Genomic DNA, 25472 nt, shown 5'->3' on the forward strand with positions numbered 1-25472 from the left:
TCTGTCAGGAATGATTATTAAGCTAATGACTTTCTGGTTGAGGGCCGTACACTGTGCAGAGCAGGAGCAAAAAATCTGATGCCAGTCACAGTTTCTCATGGCACAAACACACAAACCTGCTCAGCAGTAGCAACAAAATTCCACTTAATGAGGAAAATAAAGTTTCTTAGCTCTAACCTGGTTTTACTTTAGTACAGTTGGGATGTACTTTTTCAAGGACATCGAATGATTTAGGTGCTTCCTAAGAATGGCAGTTCAAATGAATGGTGGGCAAACCCCAATTTTAAATTTAGACGTAATTAAATTATAATTAAAGAATTTGGGATTCCCCCAATATAAATATAGTGGTTGGTTTCGGGACAGACCTCATCATTTACTGGGCAGATCAATATTCTCTTTCCCCAACTTGAGTCAGAGCTCTAAGGGACCAAGACCAGGATCTTGTGGTGGTAGAACCAGTTCAGAAATGCTGCTGCTTCTCTCTTGTTTAATAAGGTGGATATGCACATGTAAACACTTTATATAGAAACACAGAATCATTTGGGTTGGAAAGGACCTCCAAGATCATGCAGGCCAATCTGTGACCGATCCCCACCTTGTCCCCCAGCCCAGAGCACTGAGTGCCACGTCCAGTCATTCCTTGGACACCTCCAGGGATGGGGACTCCAACATTGCCCTGGGGGAGCCTCATCCAATGCTTAACCACTCTTTTAGTGAAGAAACTTTTCCTAATATCCAATGGGAACCTCCTCTTGGCCAACTTAGGGCCGTTTCCCCTTGTCCTATCAGTGCCCTACAGAGTGAAGTACATTTAAAAAATAAAATATGGATACTTAAGAGAAGTTACTACAGAAATGCCTGTATGTTTTTCCAGCTATACAATGCTGTTCATCTAGTTAGGGGTTGTTAACATTTCTCCTGGCATCTTTTGTTGAATTCATAAAATTTAGATCACTTTCAGTCAGAATATTTTAATAGTTCCCAGTTAAATTCTTTTATCAACTGGATATAATATTCGGTTGCTAATCCTGAACATGGTGCTAAAATTAGTGGCTACTATTTTGAGTATCCGGTTGTTGCCAGTCAGGGCTGCTGATGAGCAACTGCATTTGTGGGTGTGTGACAGTGGAATTGGGACCCTGAAGGGTTGTGCAACATCACTCTGTGCCTTTCTAACAATAGCTGCCCATATTCTGTGCAGATGTGATTTCCGTCCCCGCTGAAATCCTGTGCATTACAGAATGTGTTGATAGGTCTTACATTACAGCTCCAGTTGTCCTTCCACTTCTCTCTTTTTACATTTGCTCAGCACTTTGCATTCTGTGTTGATTTCCCCACTCTCTCAGTACTTGGTTTAAACCCAAGAGGGTTGGGTTCTATTTTTCCTGAATTTTTCGAAATTGTTTCATTTTTGTATTATTCAAGTGCAGGGAAAAGACTCTTTCCCCCTGCATGTTTCCAGCTGAATATTTTTCTTCAGACTTGGCTTGAGACTTGCAAATCAAGCCAAGTTTGATGAGAGTTGGGTAAGTGATGTTTTAGTACACGGAGCACTTTAGGGAAGATTTTTAGAAGACCATCTGTTTGGCTTCAGCTTGTATCCTCACACCCTGTAAGGGACACACACTGGTTAATGTGTGCCAGATCCCTGCATCCCAGGAGCTGGAGGTCAGGTAATATCTGTGTTAGACCAGAGCCTGGAGCACATGGCTCCTCTTGGAGAGACAAGGAAGCATTTGACGTGGGCATTAAGGGATTTTTGGCTCCATTTCTACACTTAAAAGCTCGTAACTGTGGGGAAATGCTGCTGCCAAGAGCCCATCCAGGGCAGACATGGAATAGCTGCAGTGCTGGGGGGGATCCCAGTGTGGCATTGCCCTGAGCTGCCACTCGTATTCCCAGAGTGACACGCTGATTAATGGAGTTGGCTTTGCACCCAGGGTTTAGTCCAGATTTTAAAATGCATGAAGTTCCTGGGAAATTGGAAGCATTTTGTGGGTATATGATGTGATCCATTATGCAGGTAAACACAGAGACCCCGGGTTGTGGCATCTGTCACTCAGGTGTGGGGTTTTTCTCTAATCTTGGCTGTGCAGGATCTGTAATTCCGTCACTGGCACCTGCAAGGGCTCAAATAGAATCATGAGGCTGACCGGGTGCTTTGAAAGATTCAGTCTTCTGAATTTTCTGAAAGCACATGAGCAGGTGAAGTGCAGCTTTCCTTACTGGGTGATACTTTGCATATTTTGATGCTTTTGGACCTACTTTTGTAATTCTGATCTCTGTATCCACCTCGGTACAATATTAAACTGCTCCATACGTAGGTGTGTGCTCCAGTCAGGATACAATTGCCACAAAGAAAGACAAATTTGAACACAGCTGGACCTGGGCAGGTATTGGAGGACCTGTAGCCAGGCAGCCTGGAGCTGAGTGTGGTTTCTGAAGAGCCATATGAGAAGCTGGAAAACTCTGAAATGCTTTAAATTGCTTTGAGTTTGGGGGTTGTCAGCCCAGGCAGCTTTCAAATGATGCAGCAAATTTGATTTTTCCCTTTAAATTTGGGTGATGTGTAGAGAATAATAAGCAAATTTTGCTGTGTAACTCCTGAAAAATAATTAACTATGAGAAAGTAGGAGCACACAATATACCTGTCAATGGGTTAGACCCTCAATCCACTTGGATCGCTGTGAGACTCACCGGCCTCTTTTAAAATAATGTCACTGACCTCAATATATAAAAAATAGATTGGAAAAGCAACCTCTCCTCCACCTTGCAGAGAGATAAACCTCTGGCTCAGTGGCTTTCCACACTCCAAGAGATTGGGGTTGCTACTGGGGTTAGAGACAAGCAAAGGAAAAGAAAGATGCCCATGGTGGGCAGAGAGGATGGCAAGAGCTGTAGAGTGTCCCCTGACAAAGAACAGCTATGATTCCAACACCAATGACTGAAATCCAAATAAATCAGAAATTCTTTTCCCCTTGAGGGAGGGGGGCAATGGTTTCAGAGAACATTAGCACTGCTTTGCCAAGTTTAAGTTTTCAAGGCCAGATTCTGAGCTCGTGTGAATCCGTTTCCTTCCTTTGGCTGGGCTGGAATAAATCAGTGTTGCAAATTGAAATCTTAAAGAAGTGCTTTAAAAAAAGGGAAAAAGAAAGATGAGAAGGCAGAGTTCCTTTTCTTGTAGCAACACTCTTTTTTTTCTTTCTTGGTGTTATGTTATGCTTTGAATACAAACTCTAGCAATGAAATGTGAAGATAAAGATGAAAGCCAGCTATAAAATATATATTTAGACCATATTTCTTCTGGTTTTTAAGTGTACACTTGTCACAGCTCAAAAGATTCTGCATGTGAAGTGGCAGAGGATTACCATTTCTTGCTGCTTAGCATGCATTGCATCTCCTTTTGCTCCTGAAGAAGCAGCTTTGGCACCCCTGCCTGCCTCATTCATGAAGTATTGTGTTATGGATTGTGTTCAGAAGCAAACATCTGAATCTTGATTATTTGTATGGTATTCTAGACACTGATTACATGAATCTCAGTGTGAAATTCTCCACTATCTATAAAAGTATCATGAGCTCTGGCAGTTGTTAGTAATCTCAACAGTTCTCCAGATTTATCATATGTATTGGATATTACACTGGTGCTTTTCACCTTTTGCCATTTTTTTCGTGCCTTCACCATAAGGCCCTAATTTAACACCTACTGAAACAGGTATTTTTTGCCATTTAAACAAAAAAACATTGGCGAGAACAGGAAATAACTTTAAATTTGTCAAAAAGTCAGGATAATAATGCTGGAGATTCAAGAATGTATTTGAAGCCAAGCAGGGATGGGCCTCACCTGTTTGATCCTCTCATTATGCTCTTGCATCAGTGAATTTCTCTTGCAAACTGGCAGGAGAGGCAAAGTCAACCATAATCCAGTCTCTCATCCAGAGTTTTGGGCTGCACAGCAGCTTCAGTGTGATTAGGAACTTATTGGTACCCCCAGCAGAAAGACCCCAGTGAGATCATCACACAGTCACAGACTGGTTTGGGCGGAAAAGAACCTTAAAGACCATCTTGTTCACGGTTGGGGCACCTCCCACTATCCCAGGTTGCTCCAAGCCCTGTCCAGCTTGGCCTTTGAACACTTCCAGGGATGAAGCAGCCACAGCTTCTCTGGGAAACCTGTCCTAGTGCCTCACCACCCTCACAGGGAACATCTCTGTGCTGGTTCATTCCTCCTCTTTGCTGCACCTCTTGCGTGACTCTCCTATAGGGTTGGATGCACGGATACAGCTGAGAGGCTCCCTATGTCACAGAATTAATTTAGTGCTCAGTGTTTTCAAGAGCAAACCCATTCAAGTTTATTTCATAACTGGCATAGCCTTCGTGCAAGTGATAATTGTTTATATTCCCTTCAACTGAGCCTCCTGCTGTTCCTTTTCATTTGAAATAATTACCAAAGTTTAGACTTGCAGACAATTGTATTAAGGGGAATCATACAGTGCTGCTTAAACAAGTTTTTGAAGACTGAGAGGACAGCTTTCAGAGCTCTCTTACATAGTAGTTTTACATATCTTAAGAGAGAGAGGCATAAACAGAATTTATAGTCCTCTCCATATTTTTTATGACTCATGAGCATCCAATATAAGAGGCAGAGCTGTGTCACCAGCTGGGAATGCAGCTTGGCACAGGCAGCTCCAGTGGTGTGAGGAACAGCACTAATCCTCGATAACCTTCTCTGGGAGTTCCTCTCCTCGAGCCTTTAATTAATAACCTGGAAGTCATTAATTTAATAGCCTGGTAAACAATCTGTTATTTCTTTTGCTTTTTTCTGTACCTTTACTCCTGCCTTGTAGGGCCACTGTGAGGACTAATTAGTTCAAATACTCTCTATTATTTATTAACTCTTCTGTGTTTGTTTAATTTGGAAACAGCACAAGTTTTGCATGGACACTAGGAGGAGAGTGTCACCTCCTCTGGTAATCAGAGCAATTTCCGTGTCCATGCTGGGAGGGATGAATGGATCCACTGGGTGAGCAAAAGCAGCTTAAAGCCACCCCTCTCACCTTATCTTGTCCAAGGGGAGATTGTTGTGGAGAAAAACATGTTCTCTTCTTCTCATCCAGACCTGTACCAACCAAACAAACCCTGTTAAGCCAATTGATCAATCTGATAATTTAATTTATGACATCTTTTAGAAACGCTGGTGAATGTATCTTGGTTCCAGGGACTTGCTGGATCCTACACAACAGCCACAGGCTTGAGAAATTCCTGGAGCTGGGACCACCAATAAAAGCTTTGTGTTGGTGATTGAGCAGGGAAAATTCTTTTCTCTGTCTGCACTGAATCAGTGCCCTGGTTTCAACTAGATATACTAGTATTAATTTCCTGCCTGAATCACTTGGGCATACTGGGAAGTGTTAAACAATTGGGATTCATCCCAGAAAAGAGTCCATTTCATTTTTAGCTTAAGTGATACAGTGTGTTAAGTTTGTAAAGCTTTGTGTGACAGTTTATGCCCAATATAAATCACAGGTATTATTGAAGGTGATGGCTCTTTTAATGAACAGAAAGCGCGGAGTTTTATAGTAACAACCCACCAGACACCTCCTGCTCTCCTCAGTATTTTGTAGCCCTCCATAGGGTGAAAGTCCCTTTCATGAACTTGTATCACGCTGAGCTGCTGGAGGAATTTTGTCATACTTGGCCAGTGAGGATCAGCAGTGATATAATAGTGTTGGGAGAGCTCTGTCTCCCAGTACCACCCTGCTGTTCCCTGCCAGCACTTGGATTGATGGGGCTCTGCACAGGGGTTTGTTGGGACCCACCAGCTATGAGGTAGTGTCTCAGATCTGAGCTCGAGGAATCCACTCCTAAGGTGATGGTGCTGAAGCAATGCCCTTTAACACCATTTCTCAGACTGGTATTTAAAAAAAAAAACCACAAACAAACAGATCGTGCTTTCTGTAATAAAATGGAAAAAAAAATATTTTTATCTTGGTTAATGCTAGCAACCTTTTAAGGTGGGATTAAAATATAAACCTAAGTTCTTGCCTTATGCTGGGTTTGTAAAGTCCTTGTACTGAGGCATTTTCATATTGAATTAATTTAGCTTATACTTGGCTATTTCGTGTCTCTTGCAACAGATCTTGCGAGCGTAAGGTATGAATTTCAGTGTTGGATTAAAATAATACTTTGGTTTCCAGCTCTGAACATGTGATCAGTTTTTATAGTCAAAAGGAGAATCTCCCTTGTTTTTAATTCCTATTGTGGCTGCCTTGAGTCAAACTGAGCACAGCTCAATTCCTAGAACAGGCTCTCTTCCACCAAATGCTCTTGGTACCTGGAGTGTTCATCTCCTGCAAGGAATCCTTTGGGGACTTGCAGGTAACAGCAGGAGAACCTGGGGCCTTTCCAAGGACTAAAGTCCTCTGAGGCAGGGAAAACCATGGAAACTATTAGCTGCTGACATATTATGTGATGAAGACCCTTTTTTCAGAAAGCCATAGTAAATTGAATTGTACTCAGTGTATATTTTAGGGGTGAGGAAGTAAATTTAGCTTGTCCAACCACTCAGTCCTATCGTTAACAAGTCCAATGCCTTCGTTCTTGAATTGTAATTCTATTTCAATATGATTCTCTCAAACCTCATTTGATTTTTCTCTTCTATAGGAATATTTCTCTTTTTTCAGAGCTGTAATGAGAAGTCATAGAGGTTATATTCAATTTAAGCCTGATTAAAAAAAAATAATTAGGATTGATAACAAGCCTCTTTTAAAATGCAGTAGGAATACCTCGACAATAAAAGGATTTCAAGGTGTTGCTATTTTTCTAGAAATAAAATGACTGCCCAAAAATCTGCCAGCTGTTTTTGAAAAGCTTGCATAGATGAGGTAAAAATTATCTGTATCATTTTGATATCATAGCAGAAAGTTTGTGTTCCATTTTCTGTGTTGTGGAAATCACGTGTCCCTTTTGTGCGCCGTCTTTCCTCAAGGACATAGTTCTAAAGTTGAGCTTTTGGAGCTTGATTTAACAGGAAGATTGCAACTTAAAATTTAAATCTACAATTTACAGAATTGTAAGTGTGGTGGAGTGATGAAGTTTAGTGAGCCTGGGGATGAAATGCACTTGGGGATGATTTGTGTGATGCATTTCCATGTGCACAGTGAGTGTGTGCTGGGTGCTGCCAGAGTCTGTGGTGTTTTACTGGACTTGATCTCATCCCTGTCCTGCTTGTGGTGTTTCTGGTCAGTGTAACCATAACTCTGCTGGTGATACTGGTTGCATTAAATGTTTACCCATCCTGGCACAGCAGTTGGACACACGTGGTCCCTCTGACATGGCCACTGAAGCCAAGGAGGGGTCTTGTCCCTCTTGTCACACACCAGAACGTGTTAAGCTCCATTTAGATCTTGGCTCGGGCTCTGTCACTGCCCTTTCATCCTCTGCCCAGGTTCCAGGATGTGAATATGTTGTTTCCTCTGGAGTTTGAATCACGCTCAGGAAATGAAGTGCTCTTCAGTCCTGCCCTCATTCTTTTGCCTTTACTATGTCGTGCCTTAGGATCAACTTTATTTTGCTTCTGCTGCTTGACCTTGCTCCCCTTTCCTCTTCTGGCCTTCTCCTTCCACCAGGAGCTCCTGGGAGGTTTCTTGGCAGGGTTCACCTCCTGGTTCGTTCCTTCTCTCTCCACTGACCACATCCTTGGAGGAGCATTTCCTGCATAGAAACAGTCTTTTTGGGGTGAACCTGCCAAACCCTTCCCAGCCAATCCATCATTGTCTGGAGTGATTCATGGAATCACAGAACAGTTTGAGTTGGAAGGGACCTTCAAGACCATCTTGTTCCAACCCCCTGCCATGTGCAGGGACACCTTCCACTAGACCAGGTTGCTCCTGGCTGGCCTTGGACACTTCCAGGGATGGGGCAGCCACAACTTTGCCTCCTTCTGAGGTGCCAGCATTTTACATTGTGTTTGAAGTGAAGCCTATAGACAACTTTAATATTCAGGCCACCTAAACGGGTACAAGAGCAAACATTTTAGCCAAAGCTGCTGCCTGGTGAGGGGAGGATCATATCTTCACTGAGATCCCTAAATTTTGCCCGCTGGTGGATGCTATTTTCTGGCACATCTCATTTATGTGAGTGTTGGAGAGGGTAGGCTCTCCTTTGGGCAGCAAGCTTGGATGAAATCCTGCACCGGTGTCTTTCAGATGACATTATTTACTTTAGTTTCACCCATTCCATCATCCTTGCCTAGATGTTTTCACATTAAGTACATCTTGTCCCTGAAAAAGTAACGCTGCTGCTGAAGGAGCTCTGCTTTGCCTCCTGGCAAGGGGCAGTGAGACAAAAGCTCTCCGATGTGTGAATCGGGACAGCCAACAGTCTCCCTGCCCCAAAAAGGGCCGTTTCCTTGGCAGATCCTGAACCTGCCTTTTTCAAAGCAGAGGGGAGTTTCTGGAAATGAAGCCGTTGCAGGAAAAGTCAATAAGAGGAACTGTGTGTAATTTTGTCCTCAAAGCAACTCGTGGAGTATTCCTGTGTTAACATGGCCCACTCCCTTCAGAGGGAAAAGTGGGATCCCTGAATCGAGGATATCCAAGAGAAACTGCCTTTCCCTTGGTTTCAACAGACAGAAACATTGTTTAAACCAGACTTTTTTTGGCATTTACTGGCATTACTAAGAAAGAGTTGGCAAGGAAAGCTGGCAGAAAGAGATGAGTTGGATAAGCTTTAAAGATTTTTTTTTTCTCTATAAAATGAATATCCAGAAGCTCTGTAAATGTATTTTTTTCAGTTTGAAAAGTGTATAGAAGGACAACACACACACATTTTTTTGACTGAAATAACATCTAAGCTGGTTGTGCCCTCCAAATTCTTTTCCTTCAATTAAAAAATGGAGGGGGGAAAAAGAAAGAAGAAAAGACAAAACAAAACAACACCTCAGGAAATCCCTAGAATGTTTATTCAGGAACAGAGCAGCCTGTTACAATCATTAGCTTGCAAAGGTATTTCTGTTATAGGCAGAGGGCAAAGTGAATTTTAACCTTTTATTGCCAAGAGGTGTCATGTTTGTCAGTGAAGCAGCTATTGAGGGACACACATAAATCCCTGTGAACGAGTGAGTGGCAAATGTAAAAACCCAAATCAAACCCCCAGTACACCCTGCAGAGAGAAACTAAAATCAATTGAGAGGCCCATAATTAAATATAAAGTACTGTATTTCATGCTTTATTGAGTTTCTAGGTATTACTTAAGCATTTCTGGTTGTAAAAGGCTTCAATTGGAACAGAAAGATTTCAAAATATTTGACTCTCTTTATTCCTTGCAAGCTTAGTGCAGAATTGCTTCTGTGGGATGTTGATTAGAAAGGGGAAAAGGGCTGGACTGGTTTAAACTGTGATCTGTGGGAGCCCTCCAGACCAAAGTGATTGTTTCCCAGGATCCCCAGAGGAGGGAGAGAGGAAAGGAAATTGCTACTCCTGGGAGACCAAGTGTCAGGAGCCTGGGAACACTGGAAGTTGCAAGGGGCAAATTTAAGATATGGATAGAAACAGTTGGTGTTTTTCTAAGATGGAAACCTAAATTTTTTACTTTGTGCAGTCAAACACCTCCCCTTTTGTTGTCCTGTCCCTTCTCATCTATACAATGGGAATGAAGTTTAACCCAAACATCAATTTGATTCTGGTAATGACCATTTCAGGTTAAAAGTGTTTGTATAAAAAAAGAGTTATTTGCATTTGTATTCTTGCTGTACAACTTTTAGGGAGCAAGGATTTGGTGTTCCACGGAAAAGAGGGATGTCTTGCATGTGTGGAAAAATCACACATGTTGTCTGAACAAGGGAACAAATATTTTCAAGATTTTAGGTCTCAAAGAATAAGAGAGGAGTATTTGCTTTCTATGTACGAGGATTTTCATTGTTGCAACCTTGGAGGCAATTTAAAAACAGCTTGTAAATATCATGAAGAACATTAATTGAGATTTTTATAGTGTATGATGAACCATTTAACTCAGTCCAAGTTTAGCACAATCACCTTTCTTTGAGATAGATCAACATTGACATGAAAACAATTTATTTTAAGGAGCAGTTTGAGAAATAATATTTTGGTCTATTTGGTATTTTTCTTTTACATGTACATTTTTACTTCTTTCACATATGCAATTTAATCATCAAGCATCAATTTATTTTTTAAAATGCAATTTATTAATCTTAACACACTTCCATACTTCTTTTATTAAATAATTTAAAAAGAAACCTTGATGTGTAAAATCAAAATCAACTCTAATTTCAGCCTTCACAGAACTGGTATTTAGCAATTTCTCCAAATCTTTGTGTTTGAGATGGAGAGAATCACAGCTGGCTTTGAGTCATTTATTTTAAAGAGGTTCCTGGGGCCTCCCCACCTCATTGCTGAATTCCCTTATATCTATATCAATGTAGATGTAGATATCTGTATTTATATGTCTATATCTATACATATACAGCTTCTCTGTTTCCAACCTTGTCTCAGGATTCAGCACTTAAACCAGGTTTTGAATTTTTTGGGCAACAATAAGTGAGGATAAAACAGCTGACCAAGGTTAAAGCAAGATTTTGCATTGAAATCAAATCATAAAATCAAGTAGTTGAGAGGGAAGATACCATCAAGTGAAACTCTGTTATCAGTGTTTCTGCTTTGCTGGGACATGTTATTAGGGAGGAATTTCATTTAGAGTCAGAGCTTATCAGTGTGTCCTTGTAATGTGCTCCCAATGTCATAAACTTCATATATGGACATAGAGTTGTTCTAATTTTAGGAAGAGGCACTGAAAAAAAAAACAACTTAATGTAAAAGAAATAAAAACACTATTGGAAGTGTGGATATTATCTGTGTCATCATTATAGAGCTTAAAATTGCAAGAGGATCAGCTGCTACAGACATTTTGGCTGATGTTTATGAAATAAATGTCTTTGTGGAGCTCCCCACAGCTCTTTGTGGAGCTGTACAGTGTTTCCTATAATTCTATTACATTGGGGCAGGTAAAAAAGGGAGACTTTGATATTTCAGTGCAGGAAAAGAAGCATTTGAAAAGTCTTCACTGCCTTTATCAGTAAATGATTTAGACCAAGAATCCAATCTCTGCTTGAAGTTTTCAAAGGCCACATTCGTTTGTTTTCCCAGTAAAATCTTTATCTTTCCCAGTGAAAGAAAAATCAATACATCACTGGTAAACACAGAGCTGTGTCTTACCAGGGTGTATTCCTTAAGCTGAATGAGAATTCTGATATTAGCCATCACACTCAAGCCATATTATTTGGAAATACCATGTTGTGCTTTGTTTTTTTCCGCAGCCACCCTGCCGTTTTATATTTTTGCTTTCTATATTTTTGTATTATACACATGTATTTTCTTGTCCTAGCAAGGGGAGTTTCAAAAGTTCCTCAAGAAGAATAGGGAAGTTATTTTCAAGATCTGTTGTTTTGTTGTGCTGGCTGGCACCTGACAGCCTACAATGAGATAGCAGAGAAATTTATTCAGCATAAAATACAGTTGTAGCAATTTATTGCTGTCTTTACCTCTCCCACAAAACCATTCCTCTGCATCTCTTGGAATGCTCAAATTTGCTTCTTCATTTTTAGGGAGCTGTATCTTTTCTACTGGTGCAATATCACCATCACAGCCTTGCTGTATGGGAAAGAAATAACTTGTCCCACATATTTAGCCTCAGGCATAGTTTGTGTGTGCAAAGTATTCTTTTTACCTGGAAATTTTGATTTGTAACTAAAATTTGATTGGGTTGTTTGGGAGGCTGCAGTTGGTATTCCTTCTTTTATCAAATGCATCATGAAATTTATGTTTCTGTAAAAACAGTCTCTATGTAAAAGCAAATATGTGTTGTCTGAGGGGAATAATGCAGCATCCCTCAGCTCAGGAATCCCTCAGGGAATGAGCACACACTTGGCATTTTTGCTCTTCCTAATCCTTTCTCTAAGTCTGACCAATTTATTCAACCCTCAGATGTTATTTTCTTGTTCCCCTCAATGAGTTGCCCATCTGAGCTCCTCTCTGAAACTCTTCTGATGAGCAAGACTTCTTTAAGCTTCGTGATATGACCCTAAAATTCTCCTTCCCTCATCACCTCAGGAAATCAGCACAGCGAGGGGAACCCCCACAGAGCCCTTCTCTATTTATATGTTGATGAGCCTGGATGAAAACTTCCAAAAATACTATATATACTTTTAAACCTGCCAGAAGGCTCCTGTGCTGCACAGTCCTGCCCTGAACACACAATGTTGACTGGCACTTTGTGATATAACACAGTGGTACCTATATCTGGCAACCACTTGCTATTTGTAGGGACATTAATGAACCATTCCAGAGCCCTTCCTCCCTGCATTCTGCCAACTTACGTGGCTCAGAAGTGCAAAACCCAGAAGTCTGGGGCAATATGTCAACTATATGTCATAAGAGGCAAAGTTTCATACCCTCATGTAGTTGAATTTCATTTAAATATGCAACACGGTGCAGCATTAAGGTTACTTTTTTTTTTGAAGGGTTGTAAAGGAGTGGTAATTCGGTAGTTTAGGTGCAAACCTCAGTGAAAGGTTGGACTTCTTGCTTTCTGGAAAAACAAAAAGGAGTGTTGAATGGCTCAAGAGCAATAGTGTGGTGCAGCCTGTGCATTCGCAGGGCAGGGGTGGAGTCCCCGTCCCTGGAGGGATTTAAAAGCCATGTGGATGTGGCAGCTGGGGACATGGCTAAGTGGTGGATTTGGAGGTGCTGGGAGAATGGTTGGACTTGGTGGTCTGAGAGGTCTTTTCCAACCTAAATGATTCAATGAGTCTATGATTAATAATCTGGTGGTTGGAGGACTCGTGAGTGTAGGTGTGAGACCAAGGATGAGGCACTGAGGCATTGAATCCCACTGGAGACTGTATGTGTTTCATTGAATAATTACTGGGAAGGAGAACAGTCATGAAAATAAATGGGACAGATAGTTCACTCTGAAAGGACACAGGAAGGAGTGCAGGAAAGCTTGGAAGTCTGAAACCATGGCTGTGCTGAGGAGCAAAGAACCAGGACTGTCAGTCCAGAGAGGAGGAGGCTGAGCAGTGACATGATGAATCTTCCAGTGTGTAAATGGCTGCAGGAGAGAAAGAGGGAGTAATTAGTTTCTGTGTCACTGTTAGATATGCTCCTGTCTAGCAGGAACAAGAAGAATGGCCTTACAAGGCAGCAAGGAAGAGCTCAGTAATAAAGCTAATGAGAAAAGGATGTATTTACATGCATGTCGTGAGGAAGGGAAGATTAGAAGTCTCTGAGTGCACTTGATTTTCAGAAAAGACAGAGAAACAGCTGCTAATGAGAGTAGTGTAGTTGATCCTGACATGGGGCGCGAACCTCTGAGGTCTCACAGGCCACGTTTTCTATGATTTGATGTGAAGTGGAGGCCATTCTTTCTCCTTCATAAAGACCTGCTTTGTGAACTTTACCATCTCTGCATTTCAAAGGATAAGATTTGGATTTTTCTGAAATTTGAAATACTTGAAGTTTCACAGGGAACCCTTTCATGTCTGGGATGAAAAATTGGCACCCCACAACTTTTCCTTCTCTTCTAATTATTAGTTTTGCACGACTTAGAACCAGACCCTAAATAATACATAGACAACTAAAACATTAGATGTAATCCTTTCTCAACTGTGTGCAGAGAAAATGCTTTAGCCGAAGTTGAGCCTTTTGTTTGTTCTTTTAAATTTTATTATTATTTCAAGGATGGACACTGAAATCATAGGAGTGGATCAGGATGCCATGGAGGTTGGGATATTTATAGCTTGAAGAGATTTGGTTTGGGGAGGAAGTAGTTCTGGCTATGGGAGGACTTGTTAAATGTTGTGTCTCCACCCTCCTGTCAGGTGGTTGTAGAGAGTGAGAAGATCCCCTCCAAGCCTCCTTTTCTCCAGTCTAAGCAACCCCAGTTTCACAAGCAATGCTGGGAGGCAGCAGCAGACACACATCTGTGTCATCTTTTGCCCTGAGAAGCACCAAAGCTTCAGAAGATTTTCAAGAAGGGGGAAGAGACAAGAGAATTTAAGTGCAGAGCATCAGGAATAGACCAAGTCCTGAGGTGACAATTCCAACTGTTTACAATAAGCATGAAGTAATTCAAAACACATTCTGGGATGTTGAGGTTGTAAAGTCCTTGTAGATCCCATGGGCTGTGTTGCAGAGATATCTAATTTTTAATTAGCAGTGAACAACAACATGGTAATGGGCTTGGGGTTGTTTTTTGAAGGATCATCCAGATGAAAACATGGTCTATCCAGAGCTGCTTGTGAGTCTTTTTTTTCATTTCCTTTCAGTACCTTTTCAACAGTTTTGTGTCAGTAGGCAGGGAGGAAGTAGAGTGCATGCAGAGCGTGGAGTGTTTGGGGCAGATAATTCTGTGGTTGGCTTATTGCTTGAAATGTTCAAGTGTTCAACAGATTTTTTCACTCAGTGCTCCTCACTAAGAGATCTCTTCTGTTATTACCAACTTTTCCCAATGCTAAGCTGGAAAATATGATTTTTCTGTTTCATTTTGTCTTTCCTTATTTGTGATGAAGGTTAATTGGTTTGTAGTTCTAGGTCTAGAAGGGAGGCTCCCCTGTGTCTAAACATGAGAGTTTTGCTCCAGAAGACAATAAAAGTCCAAAGCTGATGGAAATCAACAGGATATGGCACATAATGCATGTAGTACAAATACCTAAATATTCTGTGTATCATAGCCCATCCATGGGGAAACTTGTATTTAAATTTCCATTGGGGTTTAATCCTGGGAAGGGAATAAAAAAATCTCTGAAACTGAAATTAGAAACAGAGACTCTGAGGCTCTGACCAACATCTGAATGAGTGTGTTTTCAGAGTGTTGCATTTGCTCAGGCAAAACCACATAAAAAAGTCTGTCTCAGGTGATCTTTATTATCATCTCTTACCTGTGCCAATTCTGCTTCTGATTTTGGGAGAGGAAGCAAAAGCAGAACAGGACTTGTACAAATAATGGAGTGACAAGAAGAGAGGGAAACCCTGTGAATAGATCCTTGAATGAGATGTCAGCAACTGAGAGCTGTCCAGGAAGGCAGGTGGACAGATTTCTCTCCTGATGGGATGCTCTGGTAGCCTGGGTTTTTCACAGAAGGAGCTTGGAGAAAGGTCTGGTTCCATAAAGAACAATTAAAATCTAGTTTGCAGCTTATAACTCTACTTGTCCTCATCTCTTGGCCTCAGGAGCCACTGCTGCTTTCTGCTGTTGTTCCCAAGCTACTGTTCCCAAGGCCATTTTCCCCCAGTCCCCATGGGAATCTGCCTCCAGCATCCACTGCTTGAACTGCAAAGTGTTCTTGCTCCTTCTGTGTTGCTGCACTGGTCCATGGGGCTGAGAGTGGGTAATTAAAAGGTTTTACAAGAATTCTGCAGGATTTTTTTCAGTTTTCTCACCCTGTGCAGTCAGTTCAGGAATATTTTTGCCCATTCACACTGTGGTGGAGCAGCTGAAGGTGACAGCAGGCTTTTCTTTATACTTTTATCACATGTTGCAAATGCCTTTAAGATGTTTCTTTCTTTGTTATCTCAAAATACTGTGCTCTATTGATTTTTGGGTTTTCTCTAAAGGGCTGAAAATTTCAGCACTAACCCTGAAGCCAACTGAAATAATTGATTATCTGTTTTTACCTCCTCTTCAGTTATTTACCTTGTGCCCTTCCATGGAGAAAGGGTGTGCTGTTTCTAGATGATTTAGTGTAAAGCAGATCTTTGCTGAGCTTTAATATCAATTTATATAACCTTGATCCACGGGTTATTTTTTTAGATCCACAGGTCTATCTAATATGTCATGAGAGAACTTGTTCTAGAAGTACTTTTTTATAGCTTATTCTTCTTGAACATATGGGTACTATGAAAAGAAACAGATTCTCTATAAGCTCAGATGGCAATTGAAAATACTTAAATTATCTACAAGAGTAATTACATGCCTATTGGCCTCTATGACCTAGTTAGGTATCTTAAAAATGTATTTTATCCTTAATAGCTAGATTTTGTGTACCGGTTTTTTGTGCATGTATTAATGGTAATGGCATTTTCATCTGCGTTTTGTCTTTGCCTTTGTGGCAAGAAATATGCTGGTCACTAATACTTTGAATCTCTAGGTATCATTCAGAATAAAACATATGTTTCTGTTCCAGGGAGTGCTTTCTTAGACAAATTTACTGTGCTTTCTACAGTACTTTGTGTCATTTGTTTTCTACAAGAATGTAAATGTTGAGTTGGGGTATCTGTGAGTAAAGTCTCTTTCTAATTAAGCAGAAAAATGTGAGATGCTGCCCACAGGTTCCAGTATAATTTGCTTTACTAGGAAATCCTTGGATCCTTCTTTCTCTTAGGGCACATTCCAGGATATAGAAATGATTCATGTGTTTTGGAAGTACAGCTTTGGGAAGTTTGTCAAGTTATCTCGAGTAGCCCAAGACCGGGGTGAAATCGCCCTTCCCATTAGTTTTAAAAAAATTAACGTGTTATCTCTCTTTCTATAACTCATTTGTCATCTCCAAAAGATCATCAGAGACAAATTGTGGTTTGAAGGAGTGGAAATCAGACCTTGACTCCTCACTCCTGCTTTGCATTCCCGTCTCTGTGGTGCAGAAGGGAACTGGAATCCAGAAGCGTATCTGCGATTGCAATAACAAATTAGCGAAGGAGATTTAATCTGAGCCGCACAATATGAAAAGATGTTTAGAGAGAGCGAAGCCTGAGCTCAGAGATCTTGGCACAGGCCTGGTGCAGCAGAGCCCCGGGACTGGAGGGATCTGAAAGTGAAGAACAGCATGTGAATTAGGCCAAATAAATTAAGTGATTTAAGCATTAATCTGGCCAACCCTCCGAGTTCATTCAGAGAAGCAAAACATCTATCATTGCTTCTCTGGAGATTGTTGCATTGTGGAGAATTCAGTTTAGCCAGGACATTTAGACCTACCCTTGCATTAAGAAAAGTTCTTAATTTTCTCATTGTCTGAAGCTGATTGTATCTTTTTGCCTTTCAGTAAGTTTCATTTAGTTGCAATTACTCTGGCTTCAAAATCTTGAAATCAAATGAATTAATGAAAATGGAAAATCAGAACTCTTTCCTAATTAAGAACTGAGCTTTTCAAGGAATATGAAAGGATCTAATTTAGAGAAAGATGTTTGGAGAGCATGAAATGTGGCTTGAAGGAGACACATGTGCATTCAATATAATTTACTGAGCCCAACCAGATTTGTATTGACGGGAAACAAAAAGCATCTGAAATCCTCTTTCAGTGATAGAATAATTTATGGGCTTTCTTGAAGCATTCTGAGTTGACTTTCAGTTCAAGGAAATGGGTGGCCACCTCTGTTTGCTTCTCAGTGGACACAGTTACTACTGTATTTAGCATTATTTCTTCCCATGTCAGTTAACTGAACCACGGAAATTTTGGGAGGAGGCTGACTGTGGTTTTGTTTTGTTCTTTTTATAGTTCTGTAACCCTTTTTTATGGATGTGAGGAAACCTCCATCCCGGCTGTGCTGCAGGAGGCTCTGAGGTGGCACTGGAGGGGTGTAAGGAGTGGTCAGGTGGCTCAGATAATGACTCTCACAGTTCAGAATGGACTTAATTTTCTACTGTTCCTGAAACCCGGGTCTCTTGATGTGCTGCCTCTCCAGCAGACACAAACATCTCGTGTTACAGTCCCTGTGCACAATACATGGAGCTCATCTGCTGGTGCCCCCCTCAGCATGAGAGAAGCTCCCACTGAGGAGAACATTATCAGCTACAGTCTGGAGGACGTGTAGTTTCTTATCACTGAGAATTTAGCAGTAATTATCATCACAATTCTCACCCCCCACAGTGCACACCCCACAAATGAGTGCTGCAGTAATTGCATTTGTACAAGGAGAGATGTTTCTACAGAGGGGCAGGTTGGCTGCTCAGCTCCAGCTCTGTTATAAAACAGTGGATGTGTGGGTGGGAAAATGTGGAGTTATTAGCTGGGAATACCCACAGGAAGCGTGGTGGGATAGAGGGAGTAAGGTGCAGAAAATATAATTACACTGGGTAGCGAGTTAACACAGTCATTGACATGGTCTCTGCTTGACCTTGATTTTTTGAGCACATTGGACGTACATGACATTGCAATCAAACTTCTAGTAAAGGAGGTCACAGTCCCCAGTGTCCTTGCAAAGAGGAGGAATTTTACTTTTCAGGCTACGCAGAGTAGAACCCAAATGAGATCCTCTAAATTTACCCTGCACAGCCCTCGAAGAAGTTCACGTACATTTTAAATTGGCAAATATCAACAGCTGTTCATTCACATGATAATTACCCAAATTGCAAAGGACCGTCTGCAACGAGTTCTGTTCCATAACTAAGGCTACTCAGACCCTCTGCAATTGCTTCCTCCCTGCCAACTCTATTAAGTTGTGCTTTGTAACAATTTACTACAGAACAGGCCCGTTTGTTTTCCTTGCACAGCCTTCCACCAAGCATTGTTTAAGCAGCACATCATGTATTCCAACAAAGAGGTGCTTTTTGCTCCCATCTGTTTGATAGCAGAGCGAGCAGTTGTGACTCAGACGTGCAGTGTAAATACTGGATAATGACTCTGGGTTTGCTTTGAGCAAATTCCAGGTTGTTCCATTCCTGTGCCAGGTTCTGGTCTGTTTTTGAGGCAGGGAAGAATGTCTGATGTTGGGCCTGAAGTTTTCAGGTGTTAGACATGCTTTTGACAGTGTGACCCATCATTGTGCACAGGTGATAGTTAAAAGCTTCAGTGAGCAGACCTGACTGTGCAGCAGGTACCAGGAGCAGGAGCTTCTCAGTTCTCTAAGGCTCTGTGGTATCAGGTTGGCTTTTTCAAATATAAGGCCATGCAGACACTCCCCCAGAGACATACGGGGTACTTCTATTTTAGCCTTTTGGGGCAACATCCCTGGAAATGTTCAAAGCCATGTTGGATGGGGCTTGGAGCAACCTGACCTAGTGGAAGGTGTCCCTGCTCATGGCAGGGGGTGGAATGAGATGGTCTCTAAGGTCCTTTCCAACCCAAACCCGTCTATGGTTCTATGAACACAGGAAGAAAAACAGAGGGAGGACTCATTTTTTTAAACCAATCTTTTAGTCACTCTTCAACAAGTCTTTTTTTTTTTTTTTTTTTTTTTCTCCCCCAGTAAAAAGATCTTTATATTTGCAGGTCTCTCAAAAAGCTCAAAAGTGCATCGGTGCAATGAACCTCCTGCCCAACCCCTTTGGAAAGGTCATAGGATGTCAGAGCACAGGTAGGGCCTGGTCTTTCCAGCCAGTTCAGGGAGTGGGTTGTGATAGCAAACAACACACCCTTCCATCAGGCTGTGATTAAAAAGCACTGCTGCTCTTGACCCTCTTCCAAGCTGAGGTCCTGCCACTCACACTGATGGGCTGGGTAGGAAGTCCTTCACTCAATGAAGTCACATCAGTACCTGAGTGACAAAATTTTATGGTCTTATGGGAATAGCCCTTCTCAGAGCTGGCAGGCAGCACACTGGGGGCTGCTCTGTTTGGGATACACCACAACAAATGAGAGCTGGCTGAAATAACACATATTATTATTATTTTTATTGGTTGTTCTTAATACAAAATCGAGTTCACGGTTGGGTGCAGTCATTTCCATTAGCCCAAACCATATGCTGTTGCATTTTCCTTTCTTCTTTCCTTTGTGATCCCCGAGTGTGACGGATCACCAGCTCCCAGATGCAGAGCAGACTCCTTGCAGGTCAGCAGGGAAGTGTGAGAAACACACACCGAATGCTGCTCTGGGTTGCTTTGCATCCACCCTGCTGCAAAAAGATACAGGGAGGGCTTCCACACCTCCCTTTGGCTGGTTTGTGTTCCAGCACTCATCCTTCTCCCAGACCACATCCTGGACCAAAGGATACGGAGCTCACTTCCCATCAGCTCCTTCAAAGTGTTGCCAACACCTGTCCCCTTTTTCGTAATTCACTCATGTTTGTTCTCCCAGCGCGTTTTTAGGAATCTTCGAAAGATTTTCTTGTTGCAAAGTTTGTCCTGCAAAGAGAGTATTGATTTCGACCTATTTTTAACTGATATAGTTCAGAGGATAATTGGAGAGCTGCTGTAAAAACCAAGGCTGCCCTATTTGCACTGCTTAGTTTTAATTAAAAAGACAGAAAGAATGTCTTTTTTTTTTTTTTTTTAAAGCATAAAGCTGAGAATTTTCTGTTAATCCCTTTTTAGCTGGTCAAATGCACCTAAGTATGTTTCAGTGCAACCTCAGTGCCTGATAATTAAAATAAGGTGAAAAGGTCAAAGTCACTTTTAATGCCTGACTTTTACTGACACTGAATTAATTCACAACATAACAACTCAGCCTCAGAAGGCACAGATTGCTTTCAAACATCACACTGGTTATTTTGGATTTGCTCCTGAAATAGTTGATCCTTCGTGTTATGACATTTTGAACATATTTTAGCTAGGTTATTCTTTGATTTTTTAAAAAAAAAAAGTAAATCAGGAATATCTGACAGAAAGGATGGAGCTCTCCCTTTCCCAGAGTAGTCATTAACTTTGTATTTCTGCATGGAAACCAGGAAACTGGGAGCTAGAGCTGTGTAATTTTGCTGATTTTGGTCTGGCACAATTAACTTCTCTGTTTCCACTTTCTTGAGTGTTATTTGCTTGAATTTTTAACTCTGGATAGGGATCCTGGGACACCAACAGTGCTCAAGGAGCTGTTAATTTAAATAGCCTTTTATAGAGATTCACAGGACTTCCAGCTTGTTGCCAAATAACCTGATGGCCAGAGGTTCATGCCAGTGCTATAGAGGCAGCACACAAACATTTATATTTTTCATTTTAATTGAAAATCTTTTTAGCTTATGAAAAGTACTCTCCTAAATTAGGGTCATCCTCAAAGTTGTCTTGTTGCTCTATTTTGTGCACATCCCATAAGCTCCATGGTGTGGTTTTCTGTCATCTAGTGGAGGGTGTCTATTGTTCGTGGGATGGGGGTTGGCCTGGATGATTTTAAAGGTCCCTTCCAACCCAAACCCTTCTGTGATTCCTGGAAGGAAGCCAGGGAAAGGGCAGAAAAGCTGCTGATCCATTTAGGATCTCGTGTGTAATGGGTTTGGCTGTGTCACGTGGTGGGCAGCAGGTTATATAAATATTTATTGAGAGATATAGAAATATATGTAATGATATATGTAGTGAGAGATGTAGATATGGATATATAACTTGCCCCTCATATATACATATGGCAGTGTGGGGAGCAGGAGAAGGAGAGGGTGTAAAAGCCTGACTACCTCCAAGCAGCAGATTGATTTGCTCTAGAAGGAGTTAAGAAGAAGAGGGATGAAAAAAGAAAAAGAAATTTAGCTATTGTGCCTTCCAGATAGAGGAATCTTACATCTATTTGTACAGTCAGCAAGAAAGCAAAAAGTATAATCATTCTGTTTTCAAAGAGTCTCTTTAAAATAAACTTGGGAACAAACTTGGAAGTTCTTTGCTTTCCTGCATTATTGGACTTGCTCAGCCAATTTGTTAAAGGGCTGTGAGTCTTTGCTAAGGCATTAAGGAAAAAAAAACAACTGCAAAATACTCTGTTCTGTTAGTTGCTGCTCATTAGATGCAGCCACAGGGATACAGGCTTGTCATCTGACAGTAAGGAAAGCACAGCTGAATTCCCTGCCCTCAGGAACTTGCAGAACAATCTGAATTAACTGTTTATACTTTTCATGTCCACATGAAATATCACTTGGTTTTGGAGGTATCTGCAGGAAACATTGCCCTTTGTGTTTACTTCTAAACTAAAGCCAAAAGAAAAATAAGTATTTATTGATTTAAAAGCATTACATGCAATTTATAATATTTGTTGCAGGTTGTGATTTTCTTAAATGTATATACTTTGCAGACAGCTTGCATTTGTTGGATTGAATTCCAGTTTCCATGGTAAGGTTCCCTAAGTGACGTTATTTCTTATAGATTTCCCAGCTTTTCCCTCTTTGTGTATTATAGATAGTAGAGGAATATAATCAGCCCAAAGATCTGATACCTATAAATACACCTTTTAGCTTGTGAAGGCACCAACACAGAATGTCAATGTATGATAAATAAGGGAAATAAAAGGCATTTTCATATAGATAACAGAAAACAGCATAGAATTTATCCCTCCTGGAAATTATGTACTCTTTCTTCGGTTATGCAATTTCTAATTCCTGCTGTTAACTCTTGTGATACAAGAAAAACATCTGTATTTGTGTGGAATGTAGCTATCTGACATATCTCAGAAGCCCTTGATTTCCAGAACTCTGCTTAAGAGATAACATAAACTTATGACCCTTACATTTTTTGTGTGGAATTTCTGTTTACAGGAGCATAGAGGAGAAATTAAATCGAATCATAGAATCTTGGAGTGGCTTGATTTGGAAGGGATCTTAAAGCTCATCCAATTCCAACCCCTGCCATGGGCAGGGACACCTTCCACTAGCCCAGGTTGTTCCAAGCCCCGTCCAACCTGGCCTTGGACACTTCCAGGGATGGGGCAGCCACAGCTTCTCTGGGCAACCTGTGCCAGGGCCTCACCACCCTCACAGCCAACAATTCCTTCCCACTATCCCATCTCCCCCTGCCCTCTGGCAGTGAGAAGCCATTCTCCCTTGTCCTGTCACTCCATGTCTTGCCAAAAGTCCCTCTCCAGCTCTCTTGGAGCCCCTTTAGGCACTGGAAGGGGCTCTCAGGTCTTCCCAGAGCCTTTTCTTCTCCAGGTGAACACCCCCAGCTGTCCCAGCCTGGCTCCAGAGCAGAGGGGCTCCATCTTCCTCATCATCTTCATGGCTTCCTCTGGACTTGCTTAAACAGCTTCATGTCCATCCTCTGTTGGGGTCCCCAGAGCTGGACACAGCTCCAGGTGGGGTCTCTCCAAAGTGGGTCTTATTCTTGCAGTAAATGTCAGTGATTTTTTCACACTTTAAGGCTTTGGATTTAAAAATACTCCCAGTTATCCCATGGTGGAGGACTTTGGCTATCAAATCATTAAGTCTGGTTTGACACGACGTGATTTCTCTGTTTCTCTTCAAACTAAAGCCCAGGCAACTATTTATGAAATGTGCCAGTCTGTGAGGTTTTACTGCCTTTTCATTTTTGCTCTATGTTGAATGTCAGGGGCCTTGTTGCAGATAACTACTTACAATCCATAGTTGTCCTCATAATTATATTTTTCCTTACTATCTTGCCAGTTGGGACCCATTTCAGCCCAGAACTGTCCCCCCAGTGACCTGTCAGGACAGTTCATGCAAACTGTGCCCTGGCAGCTGACAGAACTACATGGGTGTAGTTCAGCTTGGCCACACGGGCAAAGTTGCCCCTGTTACAAGGTTGGCTTTAGCAAAGTTAATAACAGCTCTGGAAACCACTTTGTTGGGTTAAACAAACCTGCCTATTTCAGTTTACCCTGTTAGGATATAATTTAAAACTTTGAAACCAGAGAAGCAAAATCATCCCTTTTGGTTCTATGTCTTGTGCTGATCTCTATTCTCTGGACTGGGATCAGATACAGCTGAAAGTGCATTTCTGTTTCCAAATGAATTAATGCTGCTGATTTGAGTTCATTTTCTCTCTTTCTCTTGTCTGTAGATTTTCCATTTATTTCTGTTATGTAATTGCTAGAATTTTTTTTTTTACTCAAAGGTGTGTGTCCTGGTCTAACTGACGTGTCTTAATCTAATAAAATCCTTTATCGTTTATAGAGAGGAATTTGCAAAGATGTATGTGTTAGGACTCTCCATTTCACCAGTTTTCTGCCTCTTCAAACATAATAAATAACCTGCAGTATTTTCTCCCAATCTCAGCACTGAGTATCAGGGGAAAAGCTCAGAGCACTACAACCTGATCACAGTGGTTCCCAACTGCACAGCCCAAAGGAAGGGATGATCCAGCAATAATTAAGACTATTTCCTAGATTACTGTGCAGAAAAATATGCTCAGTGATTCCTTTGTATTCAGCTTCCAGAAGGGGCATCCCACCAAGGTGAACAAATCAAAATGGATGATTACTAGTATTTCAGGAATAAAAACTGATTATTTTGAGGTTATCATATCATAATTCACAAACCCTAAATCCACAAACCATCCTTCTTTTTCTCTTCCTGGATGAAGACCTGGAGATCAGTGTGATTTAAAATGGAAAAAAAACATAGTACTTAAAAAACCTGTTATAGTAGTTTTACTAGAGAACTGTTCTGACTCAGAAATAGGCTGCTGTCTCATCATCTTCTAGTTATTCAAGTAGTGATTTATTAATTTTTTCAATCTGCTTTATCAGTGAGAGTTCTTGCTTGACCTTGACTTGCTGTTTCACTGATTTCCTTCAGAATATTAAGTGTCACACCAATTTAAACTAAAAACCTTCAGCTAGAAAGCAAGCAAGGAGAAAATTAAGGAGGAGAATGCTTTTCCTGTTCTGCTGATACGATTTGATGTAGATTTTGGAAGTAAATCTTCTCACTAAGAAGGGAAGTGGAGTCAAGTCCTACTTTAATTATCCTGAAGTCAGTTCTGCCTCTTAGGATGTGAGGGAACAGCTTGTGTGCATTGATGAAATCTTCTCTTATGCCACAAAAAAGATATTGCCAAAAAAAAAAAGCAAACTGTAGTTTAAGAGTAGAAAGAACTAGAAAACATAAGTCTGTAGAAAAAGGAAGGTGGAACTGCACAAAATTCTTCTTTCTAGTTTAAATAATGGCGCTCTCATCAGGTTCACTTTGCTTTCCCCTTTGATAATTTTAAAGGGATCAACGTGGGAATAAATTGATGTATCAGCATGGAAATTATTTTTTGTGGTGCTTAAGAAAGACTCATAAGAAGTGGCTCTTTCTGAGATATTCTGAGCAGGAGAGACTGTGCCATCACAATGTGCTTTTTTGATTATTCTAAAAGGAAAATATAAAGCAGCCATCTAATGTCTGTATTTATAGTCCTTCCCATTTCATCTTGCAACTCAGTTTGGAAAATATTGATTGTAAGGGGAGAGTATCACAGAGCTTCATGGGATTCAAAATGAGCTTTTAAGGTTTTGTAGTAGAACTGTGCAAATAATTCAGGAGAGACTCTACCACCACTGCAAAAAAATAAAGTAAAATATGAGTTTGTTTCACAGGTGGATATGTTTAAAGAGAAGGGAGGAAAAAACCAAACCACAAACCTAAAATGCTATTTCTGACTGATGTTTATTTTTCTTTAACATTAGAAATTTATGATTTTAAGTGTTTGTTTGTTTTTAGTCACCATCACACCTGAGAAGTGGGTAATTTTTACTGTATTTATGATCATGAATTTCAGTCAGAATAAGAAAAAACATAGTTCCATCTCTTCCCAGATGGAAGAGAAGGAAATGAGCCATCTGTGTGAAAGAGAAATCAATGGTAAAGCAAGAATCTGAACCTGGGTCTTGTGCA

General features: G+C 40.9%; 1 protein-coding gene across 2 annotated transcripts in view; it reads left to right on the forward strand.

Moving 5' to 3' along the window:
* Positions 1-25472, forward strand: part of ADAM12 (ADAM metallopeptidase domain 12) — a 179543-nt gene that overhangs the window by 19472 nt on the left and 134599 nt on the right. The gene's annotated exons all lie outside the window — the stretch shown is intronic.

Source organism: Pseudopipra pipra, chromosome 8, assembly GCF_036250125.1.
Source record: "Pseudopipra pipra isolate bDixPip1 chromosome 8, bDixPip1.hap1, whole genome shotgun sequence".
Taxonomy (NCBI): domain Eukaryota; kingdom Metazoa; phylum Chordata; class Aves; order Passeriformes; family Pipridae; genus Pseudopipra; species Pseudopipra pipra.